The sequence below is a fragment of the Strix aluco genome, chromosome 11 (genome assembly GCF_031877795.1).
Source record: "Strix aluco isolate bStrAlu1 chromosome 11, bStrAlu1.hap1, whole genome shotgun sequence".
Lineage (NCBI taxonomy): Eukaryota > Metazoa > Chordata > Aves > Strigiformes > Strigidae > Strix > Strix aluco.
The window spans coordinates 20,732,981-20,746,117 of record NC_133941.1 but is presented as its reverse complement, the minus strand read 5'-3'; the positions used below and the strand labels follow the sequence as shown (position 1 = coordinate 20,746,117).

The window sequence follows — 13,137 nt, the reverse complement described above, 5'->3', positions numbered from 1 at the left end:
CTCAACATCCATCAGATAAGCATCTTCCCTATCCTGTTTCCTCATTTTGTGTGATAGATTTTTCACCAAGATTCAAATCATATTGAACTAAAACTCATTTTATTTTTAATTCGTTTCATATGTTTTATTTTTAACTCACTAACTGAAACACAGTGAATTAAATTATCTACTGAAACTACTTCATCAGCTGCGAGTCTTCGTTCTTTAATACATAAGTTTTTAGTAAACCTAAATCACCGATCTTCATCCTCAAAAACGTTTACATACATACCAAAGTGCATCTAGGATGCTGATGCAGTGTATTGGACTTCAATATTGCAACTTCCACACTCTTAATCGTAAACATATCCACGATATTGACCATATTTTGGCATTTTTTAGTAACACAGCTTCAGTTCTGGGCTAAATCTTGAAACTGCAGTTCCAGGTCTAATCCTCTCCTTCCAAGTGACTTCTTGCAATGCAATAGCAGAGTGTCTTTATTAATGACCTGGGTGACACAACTGAGTGCACCCTCTGCATGTTTGCAGACAATACAAAACGGGGAGGTGTGGTAGGTAACACCAGATGATTGAGCTGCCTTTCAGAGGGATCTCGGTGGGCTGGAGCAACGGACCGACAGGAACCTCAGCATGTCTGGCAAAGGGAAGTGCAAACTTCTGCCCCTGGGGAGAAATAACCCCAGGCAGGACAGGCTGGGAGACAACTGGCTGGAAAGCAACTCTGCAGAAAAGACCATGGGGTTCTTGGGGGACCCAACGTTGATCATGAATCAGTAACATGTCCTCACAGCAAAGGTGACAAACAGCCTCCTGGGCTGCATTAGACAGAGCACTGCCAGCACACCGAGGGAGGTGAGCCTTCCCCTCTGCTCAGCGCTGCCGAGACATCTGGAGTGCTGTGTCCAGTGCTGGTCTCCCAGTACAAGAGAGACCTGGACTGCCGGGAGTGAGTCCAATGAAGGGATGCAAAGATGATAAAAGGACTGGAGCACCTAACATGCAAGTTGGAGGTTGAGAAAACTGGAACTGCTCATCCTGGAGAAGGCTCAGGGGGAACCTTATCAAGGTGTATATCTCACCTGATGGGAAAGAGTAAAGGTGGAGCCAGACTCTTCTCAGTGGTGCCCAGTGAAAGGCAAAAAGGCAATGAGAGCAAACAAACATAGAAAATTCCATTTAAAGGTGAAAAGACTGTGAGGGTGGTCAAACACTGGCACGGGTTAACCAGAGAGATTGTGGAGTCTCCATCCTTGGAGATACTCAAAACCCGGCTGAACATAGCCCTGAGCGACCTGCTATAGGTGACTCCACTTTGGGCAGGAGGGGTTGGATTGGACGATCTCCAGAGATGCCTCCCAGCCTCAACTATTCTGTATTTCTGTGACTGAAATCAGCTAGCTTCTCTACCTATTTCACCTTCACCATGTGTGGAAAGGAGACAATAGGTAAAAAACGCACAAACTCTTTGAAATAAATCACAATTATTACTGTTGGTCCTCTTCTAGGTTTTCACATGAACTGCTTCTAGGATTTCTCCAATATCCTGGTGCACAATCCTTATATGTTTTACCCATGCAATGGTTACTTTAAAAACAAGGAAAAACATATTATCAACAGGATGAACTTGTTCATATACGATGTGATAGAAGGGAAGTATCTTGTAACCATTTCTCAACTATGGAAACTCTGATATTGAAGCAGACATCCCACATCACTTCTGAGTCTTCATATTTCACTGATCTGCAGTGTTATGAAGGAACAAGTCCTGCATTTTACAGCGATGGCAGCCTCTCAGAACTATTTTCCTATTATTGGGCTACTTTAAAATGCACTTCATTCCCAACCCTTTTATTATAAACTGTTTCTTTTTCTTCAACTGCAAATCTCCCATTTTAATATACCAAACAAGATCATATATCAACAAAAATAACATTAAAAGCATGTTTTTTTCCCCTAGACATGAGTAAAACCAGTAAAACTTCATTCAAAAACCCCACAGCTCTTAAAATTGTATCATGTGTTTATGCTTTGTACAACAGGGCACCAAGCTTTAAAATAAAATTTACAATAAAATGCTATTGATTATCTTCCTTGCTTTATGTATGAAATTAAAGCCTATATATTTATATAACCTATATAAGCCTATATATCCTTTTATTTATATATACTTGCTTATGAAGAAATCTAGCATACAAAACATAACCTATCTAGGAAGAAATACTGTTCTATTATGCAACCGTTCCACTAAGGATATATTCTCTTTGAACACAACGTATACATAGGTGATACACAAGGATAAATTCTATACAGTCCTACAGTGTTGAGCATCCCTGCTGTGCATAATAAAGCCCTGGCAAGTTGAATCCAAGCTGAGGTTTCCTAATCGCAAGCACAACGCCTGGACTGCAGGTGCTGCAGAGGCAGCGGAACTATCCCGGTCACACAGATTTCTGTTGCTCGATTTGCAACTCAGCCATACTGACAGGGAGCCTCCATTCAGAGTGGATTCATTGCTACCTTCTTGGCTCAACAAGAAAAGAATCTTAATGAAAGCATGAGAGACTATTTTAAGCTTTAGCAACACATTGTAATATATGAATTAAACAAAACACCTCTCTAGGAGCAGATGATTTAATCATAATCATCCTTAGCTATTTTTTTAACCCCTTTTTCAACTGACGTATTAAAATTATTCAGAAATGCATAATTTTAATCGTAGGGGGGTTTATTCCGGTTGATCAGATAACGTATAATATGAATGTAATTCATTTTTGTTCACTTTCAACAATCAGCCAGAAAGGCATACAAATACTTGCTAAATTCCAGTGAACTGTAATATCCTTCTTTGTCTCTCCTTGAAAATATAATGAAAAATCTGGCAAAAGGCAAGCTTATTCTCTACAAGGTTCCACAGTCAGGTGAATCAAATAAACTGCTTTCTTCCCTTCAGAACATTATTTTAAGTCCAACCTGTGAAGGTATTTACATTTATTAAAAGGAGGTGGGTTCAATTTACAGAACTATCAGCTGCTGGAGTCCTACTGCAGTACAATGGGGTTTCAGTGAGTGTGAGAGATAGTTACAAGGTCACGACTTCTACATTTATTTCACAATGTAATACATACACAACTGACATTTCACAATATGAACTGCAGGATGAAAACAAAAAAGTGAAAACACTTGTAACATTCTTATATATTAGCAGAATGTATGCTCACATTTTCAGTATTCAGACACATATATTTTTTTTAGTATGATTACAAAAACGTTTGTATCCCCAATTCAACAGCACTGGATAAGATAAACTGTATATTTTAAATGCTGGGGGAAGACGCAAGGTAAAAAATAATCCTTCAAAACTGCTTCCTAGATACGTGATATGAAATTTAAAAGAAAAAAGCACTCACAAAAGTCACTTCACGGAAGGTCTTAAAAACCCAGTGTGACACCTAGTTCATCATTACCATGTCTTCCGTAACCTGTAATCCTACTGAGAAGGATGAAACTCTTCCAAGCTGTTTCAATATACATGCATGAAACCTTTTTATATATGCAGAAAGCATGAGAAATATCATTCAGTTTCGATTTGCAATAGAAAAAAAATTACCTTTTCTGTGAAAATGCAAGTATATTTACCACTGATATGGGCCAAATCAATTCTCCACAGAAATGAAGAAAGATATACGAAAAGGATGAAAAAGGGGGCACATATAAAAAAAAAAAAGGGGGGGGGGGAATATTCATGCTGCATTACTATACACAACTTATCTACAAGCCTCATTTTACTGCCTTATTCACAAACTTATTCATTTTACCAGCACTACAGGGAAAATATGAGACACTTCTTCACAGGTAGCAATTTCAATTAAAATGCGAGGAACATGAACAAAGTAAAAGGTGTATGTGATCAAAGACCTGCTGGATACCCGAGTCAAACAGTTATTTCAGAGCAAGATACAAGAGCTAGTCATGCATATGGATGACCTCTCACAAATTAAATGCTAATCAGGAATGCATCTCAACCAAAAAAAAAAAAAAAAAAACACACATGTGGACCATGAAGCAGATCTGTAATCTCCTTTTGCTAAGCAAAGACTAACAAAAAGCCCTCATTATCAATTTCATACTGCATCTAATGTTAACCACAAATCCCAGCAATAAAAGCGCAGTTTTTCCATGTTAAGTGTGCCAGCTATCTTTCAAACATCCTAACTTGTGTAATATCTCTGCAATCCTTTAACAGAGTCCCTAACAGTGTAATCAGGAGGTCAAATGACCACAAGTCCTAATAAGCACGCAGCTCTGTGGATGCATGTGTACGGTAAAATGAACAGTTTTACCACGAAAGAATACCCATTCCCTTTCAGCAACTTCAATACTTACCCTCCAGAAGGTATTGGGGAGTACGGGGCTAAGCATCTGCTCCTGGCTGCGCAAGTGCCACAGGACCGCCTACAGCCATCATCTCCTTGGTCCTCGGGAATGGCCAAGCGGCTGCCCCGCTAGGGTAGGACAACTTAAAGTCAGTCCAGCAGCGGCTGGGAGAGCTGCCCGCACCGCTGGGCAGGGCAGGGCAGGGCAGGGCAGGGCTGCCCGCACCGCTGGGCAGGGCAGGGCACTGCCCGCACCGCAGCCTGGGATCAAACGCACAGAATCTCCCTTTACATAATAGGAAATGACTCCTGGAATCTTATGCTTTCTGTGAAAGAGTTGTATGTTTCATGAACAGCCTAAAGCTTTTCCTTGCAGTATTCAGGGATTTGCAGCTGATTCTTCTTTAAAAAAAAAAAAAAAAAAAATTTAAAAGAAAAATCTGTCAAAATTTTTAGTTATTGTACCACACACCACAGAAAGCCTTTCCCCACCTTACCATAGGAAACATCATGCATGCTTAAAAGAAATTACACAAAATTCCCTGTTTCTTTAACAGTATTTTCTAATCCATTTCAATAGAAAGGCAATGTTTGGGGTTTTTTAATTCTGTGTGCCCTTTACTCTCAAACATACACATTGAAAAACTATAAGCAGCTCTATAAATAGACCCGGTTGAGGATTACATATTTTCCTAACAAGAAATGTCTTTGCCCATCCTAAGAGAACATTAGTTAAAGTTAGAGAAGAAAAAAAAAAAAAAAAAAAAAAGAAGTCAAACTGTAGTGCTCAGATTTTAGTGTCTTTCCTGCACTTCACTTCATCGGCATATCCAATTCTTACCGGCGATGATAAAAGCAAAATCCCATCCACGTGCTTTCCTCATCACTAAATAACAGATTTAATCAAAATGAAGCCCCTATGTTTAAAAAACAACAAGATCATACTGAATTTTCAACCTACAACATCTCAGTGAATGATTTCTGATGCAAGAGTGCCTTTTAGCTCTGCAGTTTCTCTTTGACCTTACAGAATCATCTACAGAAGTTGCAGCATTACCTTTCCAGAGATTCACAGGGCATGAACCACAATCTAACGCATCACCCAGACCCGATCTCCACACCATTTTCTCATCAGCTTGCGCCTTCCCGAGAAGCAAATTGCCAAATAAACAAGCTCAGAACGGAACGGGGAAAGATTTTTTTTTTTTTTTTTTTTATTATCATCATTATTATTATTCTCATGCTGTGGCTGTCGCTACTTACTTGGCTAAGATATCATCACAAATCCAAAATGATTTCAATTACCCAGCGGAGTAATCGCGGTTCGGCATCTGTGCGGGCTGGCTGGGGCGGGCGGGCGGCGCGGGGTGCCTCTGCAGACTGTACCACCGCGGCGGGCGGGGGGGCACCGCGGCTGCCGCCCCAGCATCGCGCCGCCGGGGCGCGGGAGGGCGGCCGCTGCCTGCAGGGCACGGCTGCTGAGGAGGGAAGGCGCTCGGCAGGCGGAGCAGGGAGAGAAAACGTGTGGCTGAAAGAAAAATGGACCGAACCACCATGTTGTTGTTTGTGATTTTAATACTTCCCTTGGGATAATGACAAAAACGGAAGATGGCAAGCGACCAGGAATATGCCACTTACTCCGAAACGGGAGAGACCGTCAAGGACAAGGGCTGTCAAGTCCTATCGCTATCAGCTGAGGAGGAAGCGGGGGGGAACCAAAGGTGGCGGACGAAGGGGGCGAGGGGAGCGAGGGGAGCTCCAACTGCGCTGCACCCCCGCAGCGGGGCGCGGGCTGCCGGGGCCGGGCTGGGCAGCGCGGAGCCCTCCCGGTGCCGGCGGGCTCTGCCCCCCCACCGCCCCTCGGCAGCTCCAACATGTCTCTCCCACGAATTACTCCACAGTCACCTTCTGCAAAGACACGGCTTGCTCCCCCCCTCTTGCTCCCTTTCTGCTTAGAGAAGAACAGTGTTGATCAGAATGAAAATACCAAAAAATTCTTGCAGGGCTGCGATGGTTTCTGTCATGCCTTCCAGAAATCTAAAACCCATACAGGAGAAGCATGTAAAACAGCCTCCTGTTTCATCTGATCTGGTCCCATTAGCATATGCTGTAAAACCATACATGCATGCCAGAGTAGCTTTCTGCCTTTTTTTTTTTTTCTTTTTTTGAAACCCTATAAAATAAAGCACTCTGCCTCATGATAACAACAGCCTTACACTTTGAGGAATCAGTGGATTTTATTTAGAACTTCTTACTATCATGTATTATTTCTAAAAAAAAAAAAAAAAATCTACCTGTTATTTTGAATTATTAGCACATGCAGCACTCTGAAACGTGAAAGGCTTTTGCAATGGAATACTGTGTTATGGTTGCGCAAAAAAAAAATAAAATCCAAGTACTAAAAATATGACAGAGACATCAATCCTCTAAAAAGCATAACATTCTCTGTGTAAGTTTCTTTTTTTCAAAGTAAACTGTGATCACTATGTGTACCGTGTTCAAACTGCAACTCCAAATTCTGTACCTCAAGCCATTCAATCCTGATACTGACTAAACACAGAAAAAGATCATGTTTTTCTTGGAGTATGTATAAAACACTATACATAAAAGTTGGAATCTTTTCTGTAGTATCCTAGGACAGCAGTGGTTCGTGACTTCACTCTGTCTTGGACAGAAGGGGCAATTGCAAGGAAGCGTACCTCTCTGAGCACTAATAGGAGTAGCTGTGCTGATGCTCTGTCATCCTGCCTTACTCGCTGCTCAGAATATCAATTCAGCCAGTTAAACCAAAAGTCTGTACTGCACTGCACCAAAATGGAAGCTATTAAAAAAAAAAAAAAAAAAAAAAAGACCTAGGATCATTGATCAGGAGTTTTATCTATGCTGATCAATTTTTTTTTTTTCTAATGAAGTAAAATGTAAATCAGGACTAGGATCGATGCAGATTTTTCTCATGTGAAACTGCCTTGATCATTAGAAAGCTACAAGCAATTACATGCATGCCAGGACACTATATGCAGTGACTTTGTGTTATATTAAGCAGAGACACGTGTCCCCTTTTTCTTAGCAAGTCTTTAGTACAAACTGCAGCTTTAAGGAGTATGGAATGAAGGCTCAAAACTGAATTCAAGCATTGAACAAAACAGTAACAGCACATAGAAGTGTTATATTCAAGATGTGTTGTGCTTAGGTCCAAGACCCATAAATGTTGGTGACCTCCACTGCTGTCAGAAAAGCAGGAAGAAACTAAGATGATCCACATTTATTTGGCTACTAAACCTCATTTTTTCAGTACAAACTTTAAAGACAATTTGAAAAGCAAGAAAAGGTTGATTGACACAGTACCAAAATACATTAAAGTTGTTGTGGTTTTTTTTTTAAACTGTCTTTCCTGGATGAATAGAGAAATAGTTTAAAGAAATTAAACACAGTATAAAAACTTGTTCCATATAAGCTGTTGCCAGCTTGAGGACTGCTGCTCTCAAAGACTGTGTATCATACTGCAGAATCTTCAGCCCAGGTAGAGAACCTTAATGTCTACATTAAATCAGGAAATACTCGTAATTCTTATTTTTAACAGAATAGGCAAGGGAATAAGAAGAAGAGGAGGAAAATAATAACAACAACAACAAAAATGTTCAAAAGGAAAAAAAAAAAAATCCTTGTTTGAACATATTATTATATACCAAATCCAATCAAACAATTTTTCACATGAATATTCTCAGTGCTCATTTAATGGAGGGCCTCAAAAGTACCATACCACATCAGATGAACAAGCTATTAACCTTTCTGCTAGGCTCATCAGTTTGGAGCCTGTTCACAGCGCTGTGTGTATTTTACTGCTAGTGTTGGTGCTGCCTTCATCACAACACTGTCATCCCGTTGCCACCTGGGCAACAGGAGGCCAACCACTAGTGCTGCTCTCAACCCCAGAAGATGCACTTTCTGGAGTAAGAACTGAACTACTCTGCCATGGCACCATGCACCACGCTGGGAGCTTGCCCTGGTTTTGAATCAAGAAGCTATGAATGAAGACTCACATTATATTTGTCCTTACTTAGAGCTACAAAGTGAAACCTCTTCAGAAATGCTACACCTCCTTTCTGCTGCTGCTAGACACCAGCACTACTGCAAGTCAATGCCAGGAAGTCATCTGGTTCCTGCAATAAGAATGAGGTTCCAGCTGCAGAGCTTAGTATGCGCTCGCTGCCCTCAAAGTTACAAAACCACTCAACACAGGGAATACCTGCTATACGTAGCAGGTAGATAACACTGGAATCTTACAGCCAAAGCTAAAAATAGCAATTCCACCCCCAGAAATGGGCCATCTAGTAAAGAGTACCAACAGTAATATTCCGACCTCAGAATTTAAAATTTTGGGGTATTCTTACTTTTTTAAACACAACAGTGAAAAAAAGTAAAATTTTCCAATTCACTTGGCTTTCTGCATGTGCAACTCAAAATGGCTACGATGTTAGCTGGTGCTTTTTCTAGATATTTCATCATAAAATTTAATAGTGAAGCATTGCAAAACAACATAACGTCTGAACAGTGCCTCTCCTGAAATGAAGATTTGTCAGCGCATCTGCAAGCCTATTAACGCATCCAGGGGTGTATTATTTAGCTCTGACAGAAGAACAATTTAACACCTTAACTTGGGGGCAAGGAGTGGAAATGGAGCAGAAAAGGAGCAGAAAAATAGAAAGATGCTTCTTGGGACTAAGTTTAAAATACACAACAATGCTTATTGGATGTGAATGGAATGCGACTTTAGCTGCTGAGCTTGAAATGTGACTTGAAAAATTGCTTCTCCAGTAAAACTTCAAGTGACAAGTCAGAAAATATTCAGAGGCAAGAGTCTACCTAATTTCTTTGGAGAAAAATTTAATTCCGTATGTGCTGATGATAGACATCATAAGCACATTTCAAGGTCTTTATGAGATAATTAATGACAGGAAACGCAGGAACATAATTTTAATTCCTCTTTCAGGATCTTGGGGACCAAGACCTCCTTTTCAGTGAGGCTGTCCAATCAGAGGAACAGCACTGGAAATCAGCAGCAGATTTCTAATATTTTTCTAATCACAACCCAGATACTTAAACTGGAACAGCAGACTGGCAGCCTTTCATATTTTTTAATCTCATTTGCTACATTTTAAAAACAAGAATTAAATCTGTTTTCAGACTTGGTGTTTTCTCCAGTTTTGTAACATTCTGCAGTAATATTTCTGCAAAGAAACAGCTTGCATTTCCAAACTGCGCAAACATGTTGTTATCCTAGGAAGCAACATGACCTAATAAAACAAGTAGAGGAGAGGGACCTCAGAACACTCAAATTCAAGGACTTGCCCTGCCATTTCTTTACTATGAGATGTTAGTAGGTCACTTGATCCCACTGTGCTTCAATTTCTCTAACTATAAAATAAGTATATTCACTAGTTTAAATTACAGCAGTTTTAAGTTGCTTGATTGGTTAACTCTTTCCTGCCTTTGAGGGAACAGTATTTGACATACCTGAGTCTACTTGGTGAAGCACTGAAGCTTAGGAGGTAAGAAGCATGCATATAAAACATACAGGCCCATAGTTGCCTTGAACTGTTCTATTACATCTACCACATTTATTTCACTGTACAAATTACTACTTGTTCTGACTGATAAATTATTGCAGTCTCGATCAGCTCACTTCTTAGATCAGAATCCCAGCTTTCTCACTATCTGAAAGGAAATCTACCAGTCAGCCAACACTGCCACTACCTCCCGTCCTTTGATCTCCACCACCTGATATCTATGAATACACAAATTTTTCTTCTTCCATTCCCTAACAGCCACACCCAAAAAGAGCAGATGTCTACAAGGTTGGACTGGCATTGCTGTCCTCCTCCCTGCAACAGCATTAGTGCTCAGAATACAAAACCAGACTCTCAGGATCACCCAAGCAGGAAGAAAGGTCATTAGGCCCTTTCAAGAAGAACAAAACCTGAGGAAAGCCGAGATGACTGGAAGCAGCACTAATAAGCCTGAGCTTCCCAATAAAGTTTAAGTAAACCTGGCTCACTGCCTAACCACAGCAATGACAGAGAAGCATCTTAACAGTCTCCTCCAAAGTGATCTGTATTTGCCAGAGTAAGCATCTGCAACATCTGATACCGCTAAACCTAAATCCACAGCTGAAATCAGCTTCTTCATCATCTCAACAGTCTAAGATGTTCCTAAGAATACGAAAACAGTATTACCCAAGCATTCCACCTTCTGTCCAGTTTAAAGACAGAATCTTTACAGACAGAATCTTCCATATCACATGCAGATGAGAAACCATTTTTTGACATTCAGTACAAATTTAACCAATAAACTGGCCTAACAAGAGCTTTAAAGAATAATCTTCTGAGGGTGCCACAACTTTTAGGAACTGAAGAATGAGATAGTCAATATGCTTAGAAATCACCCTTTCATTGAGTACACATTTAAACCCCATAAATGTGCCAGTCTTTGAGACCAGACTTGTGCCAGCTGTCTTCTAGCATTAATCTGTTTACTTAACATAATATATTGGTACTAGTAGGGGGACTCCGAAGGCATTTGTGGCTTTCCACCATACGAGTTCCCTTCGCTGTGTTCTGGAAGGGACTGCTACAGTTCCTCTTCAGTCTCCTATCACTGCTTTTTTGGTCTTAATGGAGATTATAGGTCCTTAGAGGCACTAGTAGGATACTGACATTTAAATTCAGATTATAGGATTCTACAATTAAAAAGAATCACACTAGTTTGCATCAGACTACATATTTCAAACAACCTACCTTTCAAGGATGTTTGGAAACGGGGTTGAAACTTTGTATATAGAGATGGGTTACATGGATCCATCTCTCCACCTCATCAAAATTATTCTCCCAGAAAAAAAACAGAGAAGTTTAGAGTAAGAATTTTGGTTCCGTACATTCTCCTGATATCACTGATGCAAAATACTACCACAATTTTATAGAGGTTGTTTCTCCTTCTTAACTGGCTAATGCTCTGTACAGGAAACACTTATCTTCTATTTGAAAAGTATATTCAAAGCCAGGATGCATTTGAAGGAGCATCCTTTACTGTGAAACTGCATCTGACTTTGATATGAATATGAATCTCAAGTGAAGTACCACCTTTACACTATGACCTTGGTGTCAAGGTCACACTATGACCTTGGATTGTACCTGAAAAAGAAACCCAACATTATTCTATTTAAATTGCTCAACCATTATAGTCATATTTCAGACAGATTTGACAAAAATAAGTAATAGCAGAGAATTAAAGAACAAACATGGCTTGTTAATAATACTAGTAAGAAAATGCATCCTCCTTTTAAGACATTCTTTAAGCTTTCATTCTTCAATATATGGATTTTTCATACATACCTTGATATCCTTACTGTACATCTCATTAGACTGAGAGTAGCTATCATTGAAGTCTTTTTTTAAGACTATATCAAATGGCTGAGAATTGAAGCCTGAATCAGCATTATTTACTATATTACTCTAGTAAAAGCAAATGATTAACATAAGGGGAAATAACAGTGGGACAAGGTTCAATCACTCTCAACAATTAAAAAAGGATAACAAAATTTCAACAAACTATTAAATAAGGACTTTCGATAGCTCAGCAAGTAATACAACTAGGATACATATTTCCTAGAAGTTAATCACCTTGAAGGAATTACTTCTGTTGTGTTGAGGGTTTTTTTCCAATATAATAAGATAAAAGTCTATGTATAGCTCATTGGGTAAAGCAGTCTGACCTGTTAAGCTTTGTTAAGCCGCGGGTATCTGTGACCTGTTCTGTGAGTGCCAGTAATCATCCTGCATGGAGAGATGCACACCCGGGCAGCCCCCAGGGTGTGCGGGAGCCCCGTCTGAGGGGACCACAGAGCAACCCCAAGCCTCCTCGGGGGGCTGTCCCCACACCCCAGCACCACCCGTCACTCCTTGCTGCAGGGCCACAAAGTCCAGGTACAACACACACAGCTCTTGATGTTCTTCTGTGTGGAAAGAAGAAACTGGAGCCTGCCTGTCACATAAATCACTATTAACCTCGATGTTCTTTCCCATGCCACAACCTTAGGAAAACCAGTCAGTTTGTGCTGGGTGACATCACCGGGGCTCCCCGAGGGGCTGGCAGCCACCACCTCCCTTCCTGTGGTTACTCACAGCCCCGCTCCAGCGCTTTGAAGGGTTTCACTGGTATTGGCTGGAGCGTGTTGGTAGTCCAAAACGTGTTTGCACCAGTCCTGTCCTTCCCTTCCCTTTCGTGACAGGATTGACAGAACATCTGCACTTCAGCCAAACCAACCAACCAAAAAATAGGTGTTAACTTCAACAGATCGGTCCTTTCACTTCCAGTAGAACACCTGGGAATAACTCTCACAAAAGCCACTCCAGGAGCTTGAACAACTCTAGAGTCAAACCTGAGCTGAAATTATCTTGACAGCTGTTCGTGGCTTTTACAGATAAATATACTACTCGGAGAACTCAATTTGTATTCACAATTATATAGAGATTTGAAATAAATGTTCAAATTCTTTAGCAAAGGGATTTATTTTCTGAGCTTTACAATACGAAAGCTTAAAAAAAATAATTGGTATAGACACTGTAATCATGAATATTTGCTTACAAATATAATTTATACAAAAACATTTATTCACAGTATTAAATATTAACCTAAATATCAGACCCAAATCTTAATGTAACAAATGCACAGTATATGAAATAAAAAATACACTGTAAATGAAGATT

At 40.2% G+C, this 13,137-nt stretch overlaps 1 protein-coding gene across 7 annotated transcripts in view; it reads right to left on the bottom strand.

Moving 5' to 3' along the window:
• Positions 1–13,137, bottom strand: part of ATP2B2 (ATPase plasma membrane Ca2+ transporting 2) — a 431,184-nt gene that overhangs the window by 245,093 nt on the left and 172,954 nt on the right. The window contains exon 1 of one of the 7 annotated variants that reach the window (XM_074836599.1): positions 5,639–5,870. The exons of 5 other annotated variants lie outside the window; for them this stretch is intronic. The gene's annotated coding sequence lies outside the window, so the exon portion shown is untranslated. Of the gene's footprint in view, positions 1–4,385; positions 5,422–5,638; positions 5,871–13,137 lie in introns of those variants that run through there. One more of the 7 variants, XM_074836600.1, reaches the window with a different exon arrangement.